This window comes from Rattus norvegicus, chromosome 9 (assembly GCF_021556685.1).
Source record: "Rattus norvegicus strain SHRSP/BbbUtx chromosome 9, alternate assembly SHRSP_T2T, whole genome shotgun sequence".
In the NCBI taxonomy this organism is placed as follows: Eukaryota; Metazoa; Chordata; class Mammalia; order Rodentia; family Muridae; genus Rattus; species Rattus norvegicus.
This window is the reverse complement of record NC_141542.1, coordinates 60,035,547-60,047,248: the sequence shown is the minus strand read 5'-3', so window position 1 is coordinate 60,047,248 and position 11,702 is coordinate 60,035,547. Positions and strand designations below refer to the sequence as shown.

The 11,702-nt window shown below is 44.3% G+C and overlaps 1 pseudogene; it reads right to left on the bottom strand.

Annotated features, from left to right (window-relative positions):
• Positions 1-6,197: 6,197 nt before the first annotated feature.
• On the bottom strand, positions 6,198-6,604 carry Rpl35-ps10 (ribosomal protein L35, pseudogene 10; annotated as a pseudogene).
• Positions 6,605-11,702: the final 5,098 nt, after the last annotated feature.

Here is an 11,702-nt window from a genome sequence, read left to right as displayed (position 1 = left end):
TGGAAAGTCATTGCTGTTAGATTAGCTAACAAAGCTTTAGTGGAAACACTAGTTCACGGAGCTGAGAGACCCTTTCTGTTTAAGTTGCCGTAGCTGGTATGCATAGAGTGAGGTGGCATTCCAAAATTTTGACATTTGAGGAAAGGTTTAAAAAAAAACAACTGGAAAGACACTTTGTTTTCACGTCAGAAAATTTGCTGGGTCCTTTTTATGAGAATTTAACCGGAAACAAAATATTTCTGCCTTTGGCTATCCCATCTCTCAACTGGGAACAGTCTAAAAATTTGTTAACTTGTCAGACATTTTTCTTTGTGATTTTTCTGGGGGAGGGGAGAAGGAAGATGGGGGGGAGGGGAAGGGAAATGAAGGGGGAGGGAAGGGGAAGGGGAGTGAAGGGGGAGGAGAAGGGGAGGGGAGGGGAAGGGAAGGGAGAAGGGAGGCAGAGGGCAGCTTTAATGAGTGAAATCCTTCCAATCACACACCTGAGAGTGGTAGCATTTCCTGCCACCTTTTAAGATGATCAGAAAAAAAAAAAAGAAAACAATCAAGGCAAGATTCCTAAGAACCCCCAGAAAATCCTCATGCTTGCTTTTAACTCCTTCTACTGGTTCTCTCCAACTGATTATTTATTCCTGAGATAAGAAGAAAAAGGAAATAACTGGCCCATCATACACTCCTGGCCCAGATCTGCCAGTCCACGATCAGAAAGCTGCATTCTGATCTTACCCGAGGTGTAACAGATATGTAGAAAAGGAATTGTTTTAATGTCTTCAGGTTTGTGGTAAGATGTGCTGGTTTGAGGGAGGGACTCTTTCAAGTGGATCTGAGTTTGAATTTTAAAGCAGACCAGAGTGGAATTCTTAAAATGAGAGAAGAGCATAGGGTAGGAGCTGTCAGCTTCCCTGACAATCTTTGTGGATCCGGTTAGACTTACAGGAGTTCTTTGGTGGGTGGGCTCCTTCAGGTGGCTTGTCTTTATGCTGTCATTCATGCAAAAGCCACAGAAAGAACACTGCTTCCCAGCAGTGATCTAACCAGGGGGGGAACCTCCTCATCAGGTGTTTCTGTCTTTAGGGGTTCACTTATGAAAGCTATGTGGAGGGTCACAGGGATAGTGGTACCCTAAATCATCTTCCTAGGTTGTTTTGATTCTTAGATAGCCCAGGCTACCCTAAGTTTTCAATCCCCCCATTTCTGGTGAAGATTTGGGGGTATAAAACCATAAGAACACTCACATGTAAGACAGGCAGTTAAATGGTATGCATGTGTACTCTCATGCAATCTCTCTCTCTCTCTCTCTCTCTCTCTCTCTCTTTCACACACACACACACACACACACACACACACACACACACACAGAGGCACACACTCACCAACAGTCATTGCGTTGTTGTCTGTGGAGTTCTTGCTAACACTCCTACACAAACCATCATCTGAATTCCATGTGACTGAACAACCCTGGAGCCTGTCACCATGCATACCCTGGATCCCTTTGGGCAGGGCCACAGATCTCAGGTTATAGATACAGGCTTGCAAGAAGTGGGAAGGCATCAGACTGTGAGAAAAGTGAGATTCTTGGTTGGTCTGATTCGTTTATTGGGGTTGGAGCCCAGCCATATTCAGAGAGCATAGCTTGGCTGTGCCTGAAGGGGTCAAAGCTACTCTCGGAGAATAAAGCAGTGGCCAGTCAGCACTATCCTCTCCCAGGAGGGAGAACTAGGGAGCTTCTGGATGCATCTGGCTCTTCTGCCATATGACTGTGTTCTGGGTCATCGGGGATATTAAATCAGAGACTTAAGGAGCCACAGGGTAGGGAGTTTGTCCTGCTGCTTCTGGCCCTGGGTGCTGGCTCTTGTCCCCTCCTAGGCTTCCAGTATGAGCTCCTCTGTGCCTACTCTTCACTCTAAGATTCTTATTGATTCTTGTTTCAGTTGACAAAATATTCTGGGCAAATGCCAGTTTGAGTCCTTACCATGTGACTTTGGTTCCAGACCTGGAAGCCTGGTGGAAGAGCTCAGTGCAGGACCCTTCCCTGACGGGGACTGAGGGAGTAGATAACAGCCAGGCAAATGCTCCCCACAGGGAGAGGTAGAGGCATTTCAATTTAACAGTATACCCAAGGCAAATCAACCACTCTCCAGTAGAAGACCACACAGCCGAGAATATTTGGGCAGTACAAATTGATCTTCAAGGATTAAAAATAAACAAATAAGACGTGAGGGAAGGGGAATAAGGGTAGAGTTGGGGGAGTGGGTGAATATTATCAAATGCTTTGTGGGTGGATACTATCAAATGCAAAATCCCAAAGAATGAATATAATCATTTTTTTTTAAAAAGGAAAAGAAAATATATATCCTTCCAGCTCATTTCAAAAGGGTGGTTCTTTGGGAAACGCTTTGTGCAGTTTGACCTTGAGGTTTGACCTTGCTGTACTTTGGAGTCCAGAAGCCGTGCCTTAAGCATCTTTCCTAACACTGGCTCTTGCTGTATGAACAGAGTCCTTGTTCTCTTTCCCCTCCTCTTCCCCTCCTCTCTCTCTGAGATGCTTGTTTTCTGTGCTAAATATTTTTAATGTGGGGGCTCTCTAGTCCTTACTAATAAGAATAACACGGGCCTCTCTCAGCTCCCTGAGCCCCACACGGAGCTGGTGTTTGACGCCACAGCCTCACAGTGTGGAGCCCCTCCCACTTTTGCTGAGTCAGCAGGTCCAGGACGACATCCTGAATCTACTCCCCCAAATTCTTCTCCTTCTCTCTTTCACTTTCTCCCCTTTAAAAGGCTCCAGGCAATTCTGATTACAGTCATGTTTGGGGGTACAGTGTTTAGTTCAGGGTGCTTGGCTTGGAAGCACTGGAGGCAACCTGGGGAGTTTTCCAAAGTCCTTGTGTCCGGGCTGCATCTGGGCTCCGGGCAGCTTTCATAGCGCCTACTGAATGTACTTTAGGACCCCTGTGTGCAGACAAGGTTCGACTCTGGATGCTTTCCAACAGACTTCGTATCCTAAGGAAGAAGTCTCTTGTGTAACTCCCTACCTTGGCTGCATTTTAACGTTGACTTTACACTGACTGCTGCAGTTTGACTAAGTCTTCCCTTGACGCTCATGTGTTAGAACTGGTCCCCAGTGTAATGCTACTAAGAGATGGCTGGACCTTGTGAGTGGCCTTTTGATCTTTGGAGCTATGTCCTGGCAGGACGTTTTGGGATCACAATTTCTCCCTTGCTTTCTTTACGCTCAGCTACAAGTTGAACATCTCCCTATTACTCTGCCCATAGTATGATACCTTGGCGAATGAGACCCCTCCCGAATTTCTCTTTCTTAAGGTGGGCCACCTCTGATGATTTGTTACAGTAGCAGCATGGACTGAGCATACCCAGTGATACCGTTCGAATATCTAGAAGCCTGGCATTAGAATTCTCAAGAAGCCTTTCGAGTGAATCTGCCGTGCAGCAGGTCTTGGGAGTCAGGCTGTGGTTTTGACTCAGTTTATAAGGATCTTCTCACTAGGGTAAAGTTGGGAGGTGGTGAAACCCTTTAGGGTGTGGCCTAATAAAGGATTGTGCTGGCTAGTTTTATGTCAGCTTGACACAAACCAGAATGATTCGATAAGAGGAAACCTCACTTGAGAAAACCCCCTTACCGGGTCAGACTGCGAGAAGGCCTGTGGTGTATTTTCATGACTGATGATTAATTCAGGAGAGTGCAGCCTATTGTGGGTAACTCCAACCTAGAGCAGGTGCTCCTGTGCTGTGTAAGAAAGCAAACTATGCAAGCTATAGAGAGCAATCTAGTAAGCAGCACTTCTCTAGGACAGTGGTTCTCTTTCTGTGGGTCCTGACATCCCAGGGTTGGGTGACCCTTTCACAGGGGTGACCATCAGATATCCTAGAGGTCAGATACTTATAATTTATAACAGTTGCAACATTACAGTTATAAAGAGACAAAAACAATTACATGGTGGGGGTCTCCAGAACATGAGGAACTGCATTGAAGAGTCTCGGCATTAGGAGAGTTGAGGACCACTGCTCTGTGGGCTCGGCATTTGCTCCTGACTCCAGTTCATAGAGTTCCCGCCATACTCTACTAGAGAACGGACTGCAAACTGAAGAGGTAATAAACTCTCTTTTCTCCAAGTGGGTTGTGGTCATAGCATTTTATCATAGCCATGGGAATCCTAAGACAAAGATTTTCAGGTCTTCAGAAAGGATTAGTTTTAATGAGGGCCTTGTTGTCTCTTACAAAGGGGTTGTGGTAAAAGTGCAAGTGCCCTCCTCCCTCCATCTTGTCATGGAGCGTCCTTCTCCATGAATAGGCTTCTACTCTCTACTTTCCTCCAAGGGCTGATCAGCAGGGAGGACTCTCACTGGGACTGTCACAGGGATGCCTGGATTCCTGCCTCCCAAACTGTGAGCTCAAGACACTTATTTTTTAAATTTTTTTTCTTTTTTCTTTTTTTTTCAGAGCTGGGGACCGAACCCAGGGCCTTGCGTTTGCTAGGCAAGCGCTCTACCACTGAGCTAAATTCCCAACCCCTATCTTTTAATTTTTAATAGCTTAATCAGCATACGCATTATTATTTTGAAATGCCATCGCAAAGCTCCTTTGATTCTCTTCCCATATTCCCCTTCCGCACCTTCTGGCCCAGTCTCTTCTCTGTATCACGTGTTGTTTTGCCCCTCCAGCTCCTTGATCGATATCTCACTTTCCCTCTACAGTGGTCTTTTTCCCCCCTCTAGTTTCATAGTCTATACCTATACTTACACCCACATAAATATAAATATTGTAAGCTAGGTTCAGCATGTGAGAGAGACCATGTCAATTTCTTCCTTTCCAAGACTGAGCTACCTCCCTTAATATAGTCCTGTCAGAGTCTATCCATTCATTTTTTTTCTTAGAGCTGAATAAATTTCCATTGCATACGTGCACCATATTATTCATTCATCCATGGCTGGGTGTCTAGGCTGGCTCCAGTTCTTCATTGTTACGAATTGAGCAGCGATGAACATGGCTGTGCAGGTATCTTTGTTATAGAGCATAGAGTCCTTTGGGTGTATGCCCAGAAACAGTAGAGCTGTGCTCTAAGTTACTTCTATTTTTAATTTTATGAGAAACTTTCCTTCTGATTTTCATAATGGTTGTATCTGTTTTCCCTCCCCCTCCCACCTGTGGTGAGAAAGGGACCCTCTTTCTCCACATCCTTGAAAATTTGTTGTTGTCAACTCTCTTGCTGACAACCTCTTCCTTAGGAAGAGATAGAATGTCAAAGTCATTTAAATTTGCATTTCCTTGATGGCTAAGGATGTTGGACACTTGTAAAAATATTTAGTGGCTCTTTATGTTCCCTCTCTCATTTGCTCTCACATGGTCTCACTACGCAACTCTGGCTAGTCTAGCAATCACTACGTAGACCAGGCTGGTCTCAGATTCGCAAAGATCCACCTGGCTCTGCTTCCTGAGGACCAAGTCATGCACCACCAAGCCCATGCGTCTCGTTTTGAGAACTATTATATTCATTTCAATATTTCAATAACCCATTAACTTTTTGGTGTTTAATTTTGCTGGGATTTTTATAAGTTGTGGACATTTTAAAAGTATTTTAACGTTCTGGATATTAACTGCCTGACTGGCAAATGTTTTCTCCCATTTTGTGGGCTGTTTGCATTCCTGAGGTCATCCTTTGATGTGGAGAAAGATTCACACTTCTTATCCATCCAGTTGTTAATTTTTCAGGCTTGGTCCTGTGCTGTCAGTGTCTTGCCAGAATGTTCTTGCCATACCTCTTTCTTTCTTTTTTCTTTCTAAGATTTATTTATTTTATTTATATAAGAACACTGTCGCTGTCTTCAGACACACCAGAAGAGGGCACAGATCTCATTACAGATGGTTGTGAGCCACCACGTGGTTGCTGGGATTTGAACTCAGGACCTCTGGAAGAGCAGTCAGTGCTCTTAACCACTGAGCCATCTCCCCAGGCCGCCATACCTATTTCTTGAAGTGTATTCTTCATGCTTTCCTTTAAAAGTTCTAGAAGTTTGGGTTTTAAAATTAAGGACTTCGATTCACTTTGAATTGACTTTTATGTAGGGTGAGAGATGTAGATTTATTTTTAATCTTCTATAGGTAGATGCCCCATTTTGCCAGCACTATGTTTTATTTTTATTTTTATTTTTTATTTTTAGGTCAGTTTTGCACTTTATTGCCGTTGTCTCAGGCCTTGACTGCGTACTTGCGCAGTGGGTACAGCCGCTCCTTCCGCTGCTGCGTCTTGGTTTTCAGCCTCTCTTCCTGCTTGGTGAGCCAGCGGCCCATGGCTCTCGTCTTCTTGGGTAGCAGGTCCAGGGGCTTGTACTTCTCTCTCTTGTAGAATTTCTGAGGTTTTCCTTTTGAGTCTGATTAATGACAGTGAGGACATGGGCGATGGATTTGCGTATGACTCATCTTGGAGAGCTTGGATGCGGCGCCGCCTGTCACTTTGGCGACGACGTGAAGCTGGGACAGTTCCACCTTCGGATTGTCCAGTTGTTCCAACAGCTCTTCCTTTTTCTTGCTGCGCAGGTCCCAAGCATTAATCTTGGCCATTGTTGCGTTGTTCACAGGTGAGGCTGCCTGGTTCCCCGAGCACCATTTGTTGACTAGCCTGGCCTTTTTACTTTTATTTTTCCAGTGTATGATTTTTATACCTTTGTCTCAACCATAGCGTAATATTTTCAAGGCTAATCCATGTTACATCATGCACTAAGCGCTTCTTCCATCTAAAGTCCGTGCACTCTTCCATCACAGCTATCTGACTGTCCTGTTCATTCATCTTCTGACATCGGTGGCTTCTATCCCCAGGCTCTTGAAAGGAATATCCATTGATCATGGGAATGAGCTGTCTCTTTAAGATCACTGTTCTAGCCCTTGCATGTGCACCTGTAAGAGGCAGGGCCTACAATCGTTCATGTTTAAATCTTTTGAGTAGTCGCCTTCCGGTTTCATGAAGGCGCCACACGATTTCACAGTCCTTCCACTGGTTTCTTCACATCTTGTCTGTCTGTTTTCTTTTTCCTTCACAGGGTCATCCTGGTTGTGGGGATGTAGTTTTGATTTGAATCTCTCTGATGACTAACGGATTTGAATATCTTTTCCTGTGTTCATTGGTCATCTGTATAGAGGGAACTATCAACTCAAGGTACTTGCTTGTTTCTCAATAGTTCCTCCTCCTCCTCCTCCTCCTCCTCCTCCTCCTCCTCCTCCTCCTCCTCCTCCTTTTCCTCCTCTTCCTCCTCCTCTTCTTCTTTGTCCTCTTCCTCCCCCTCCTCCCCCTCCTCCTCCTCTTCATCCCCCCTCCTCCTCTTCCTCCTCTCCCTCCCCCTCCCCTTCCCCTTCCCCCTCCCCCTCCCCCTCCTCCTCCTCCTCTTCCTCCTCCTCCTCCTCCTCCTCTTCCTCCTCCTCCTCCTCCTTCTCCTCCTCTTCCTCCTCCTCTTCTTCTTTGTCCTCTTCCTCCCCCTCCTCCCCCTCCTCCTCCTCTTCATCCCCCCTCCTCCTCTTCCTCCTCTCCCTCCCCCTCCCCTTCCCCTTCCCCCTCCCCCTCCCCCTCCTCCTCCTCCTCCTTCATCGAGTATAATATGTATCTTGACCATGTAATTTTTATTTTGATTTTTTTTATGTAGAAAGAGTTCTAATTTGCAGTTCTTAGGATCTTGGAACTCTGAAAAGGTCATACTTTGTATAGGACATACAAGTAATCCAGTTGTCTCACCTTTTAATGTGTGGTCAGCCTTATGTATACATGGGCTCTATAACCACTGACTCAATAGCCAGGTGTTGAAACTACTTGAAAAAAAGAAAAACTTTGTGTAAAACACATGTAGACTTTCCCACACCACTGTCCTCTAGGTAACAGACTTTCCCATATCACTTTCCCTTCGGTAAAATGTCACATCCATCATTTGCACAGGGTTTACTTGTACTGAGCACTGGAAGTCATTTAGACATGACTCGTGTATTAAGGAGGATGTGTGGAGGTTCTGTTCAGTGCCGTTTCATGTGAGGCATGTTTGGGTTTTTCTATCCACAGGGTGAGGTGTGGTGGTGGTTTTGAAATCAACCCTTTTGGATGCCGAGAGGCAGCTGCACTGAAAATACTTAAGAACTCTGTGCACCCCAATTAGTTCTTCCTCCCCATAATCGAGCCACACTGGCCAGCTGCTCAGTATCTCTTGCTGTTGGATGAGTCTGTGAAGATGGGCAGAGGGAATACAGAGGGAAATGTCACTATCCCAAGGCTGTGCTTCAGAGAACAACAGCTGCACCTCCTCTTTCCATTCCCCTGTACCTGGCAATAACATCCTCTCCAGACTGTCCCTGAAGAACCCTCAGACCGCAGAGTCTCTGAGTCCTCAGACCAGAGCCATCAGTACTGGATTCTTCTTGCTAAGTAAGTACAACTTCAGGTCCCATGCAGACCTTCTGAATGTTTTTCTGCTTTTTAAAACAAAACACACCTTAGGATTTGAAATAGGCTAGTCAAAGAGGATGTTGGAGTCAGTTCCCCAATAGAAAGATTTATGGGAGGAAATGTTCTTCTGACTTGAGTTGTATTGTTAGATAAATGAGAACGAACTTGTGGGTTGATCCCTCAAGTCTTGCGGGGCAAGGGGGGGTACTCAGCGTAGTCTACCCTGACTCATTCACCCTGGCATTTGCCTGCTTATTTAATTTTTGTCACGCTGGGATTAAATCAGAGGCCTTGAACTCACAGAGATCCTCCTGCTTCTGCCTTCTGCTGGGACTAAAGGCACGTACTACCATTGCCTGGCCAAAGGACCTTATTTGTAAAATAGTTACTTCTTCCTCCTCTTATCTCTTGACCAACACCATTCTGCTTTACATCTTCTTTTTTTTTTTTTTTATTTATTTATTTTTTTTTATTAACTTGAGTATTTCTTATATACATTTCGAGTGTTATTCCCTTTCCCGGTTTCCGGGCAAACATCCCCCTCCCCCCTCCCCTTCCTTATGGGTGTTCCCCTCCCAACCCTCCCACCATTGCCGCCCTCCCCCCATAGACTAGTTCACTGGGGGTTCAGTCTTAGCAGGACCCAGGGCTTCCCCTTCCACTGGTGCTCTTACTAGTATATTCATTGCTACCTATGGGGTCAGAGTCCAGGGTCAGTCCATGTATAGTCTTTAGGTAGTGGCTTAGTCCCTGGAGGCTCTGGTTGCTTGGCATTGTTGTACTTTTGGGGTCTCGAGCCCCTTCAAGCTCTTCCAGTTCTTTCTCTGATTCCTTCAATAGGGGACCTATTCTCAGTTCAGTGGTTTGCTGCTGGCATTCGCCTCTGTATTTGCTGTATTCTGGCTGTGTCTCTCAGGAGCGATCTACATCCGGCTCCTGTCGGTCTGCACTTCTTTGCTTCATCCATCTAGTCCAATTGGGTGGCTGTATATGTATGGGCCAAATGTGGGACAGGCTCTGAATGGGTGTTCCTTCAGTCTCTGTTTTAATCTTTGCCTCTCCCTTCCCTGCCAAGGGTATTCTTTTTCCTCATTTAAAGAAGGAGTGAAGCATTCACATTTTGATCATCCGTCTTGAGTTTCGTTTGTTCTAGGGATCTAGGGTAATTCAAGCATTTGGGCTAATAGCCACTTATCAATGAGTGCATACCATGTATGTCTTTCTGTGATTGGGTTAGTTCACTCAGGATGATATTTTCCAGTTCCAACCATTTGCCTACGAATTTCATAAACTCGTTGTTTTTGATAGCTGAGTAATATTCCATTGTGTAGATGTACCACATTTTCTGTATCCATTCCTCTGTTGAAGGGCATCTGGGTTCTTTCCATTTTCTGGCTATTATAAATAAGGCTGCAATGAACATAGTGGAGCACGTGTCTCTTTTATATGTTGAGGCATCTTTTGGGTATATGCCCAAGAGAGGTATAGCTGGATCCTCAGGCAGTTCAATGTCCAATTTTCTGAGGAACCTCCAGACTGATTTCCAGAATGGTTTTACCAGTCTGCAATCCCACCAACAATGGAGGAGTGTTCCTCTTTCTCCACATCCTCGCCAGCATCTGCTGTCACCTGAGTTTTTGATCTTAGCCAATCGCACTGGTGTGAGGTGAAATCTCAGGGTTGTTTTGATTTGCATTTCCCTTATGACTAAAGATGTTGAACATTTCTTTAGGTGTTTCTCAGCCATTCGGCATTCCTCAGCTGTGAATTCTTTGTTTAGCTCCGAACCCCATTTTTTAATAGGGTTATTTGTTTCCCTGCGGTCTAACTTCTTGAGTTCTTTGTATATTTTGGATATAAGGCCTCTATCTGTTGTAGGATTGGTAAAGATCTTTTCCCAATCTGTTGGTTGCCGTTTTGTCCTAACCACAGTGTCCTTTGCCTTACAGAAGCTTTGCAGTTTTATGAGATCCCATTTGTCAATTCTTGATCTTAGAGCATAAGCCATTGGTGTTTTGTTCAGGAAATTTTTTCCAGTGCCCATGTGTTCCAGATGCTTCCCTAGTTTTTCTTCTATTAGTTTGAGTGTGTCTGGTTTGATGTGGAGGTCCTTGATCCACTTGGACTTAAGCTTTGTACAGGGTGATAAGCATGGATCGATCTGCATTCTTCTACATGTTGCCCTCCAGTTGAACCAGCACCATTTGCTGAAAATGCTATCTTTTTTCCAATGGATGGTTTTGGCTCCTTTGTCAAAAATCAAGTGACCATAGGTGTGTGGGTTCATTTCTGGGTCTTCAATTCTATTCCATTGGTCTATCTGTCTGTCTCTGTACCAATACCATGCAGTTTTTATCACTATTGCTCTGTAATACTGCTTGAGTTCAGGGATAGTGATTCCCCCTGAAGTCCTTTTATTGTTGAGGATAGTTTTAGCTATCCTGGGTTTTTTGTTATTCCAGATGAATTTGCAGATTGTTCTGTCTAACTCTTTGAAGAATTGGATTGGTATTTTGATGGGGATTGCATTGAATCTGTAGATCGCTTTTGGTAAAATGGCCATTTTTACTATATTAATCCTGCCAATCCATGAGCATGGGAGATCTTTCCATCTTCTGAGGTCTTCTTCAATTTCTTTCTTCAGTGTCTTGAAGTTCTTATTGTACAGATCTTTTACTTGCTTGGTTAAAGTCACACCGAGGTACTTTATATTATTTGGGTCTATTATGAAGGGTGTCGTTTCCCTAATTTCTTTCTCGGCTTGTTTCTCTTTTGTATAGAGGAAGGCAACTGATTTATTTGAGTTAATTTTATACCCAGCCACTTTGCTGAAGTTGTTTATCAGCTTTAGTAGTTCTCTGGTGGAACTTTTGGGATCACTTAAATATACTATCATATCATCTGCAAATAGTGATATTTTGACCTCTTCTTTTCCGATCTGTATCCCTTTGATCTCCTTTTGTTGTCTGATTGCTCTGGCTAGAACTTCAAGAACTATATTGAATAAGTAGGGAGAGAGTGGGCAGCCTTGTCTAGTCCCTGATTTTAGTGGGATTGCTTCAAGTTTCTCTCCATTTAGTTTAATGTTAGCAACTGGTTTGCTGTATATGGCTTTTACTATGTTTAGGTATGGGCCTTGAATTCCTATTCTTTCCAGGACTTTTATCATGAAGGGGTGTTGAATTTTGTCAAATGCTTTCTCAGCATCTAATGAAATGATCATGTGGTTCTGTTCTTTCAGTTTGTTTATATAATGGATCACGT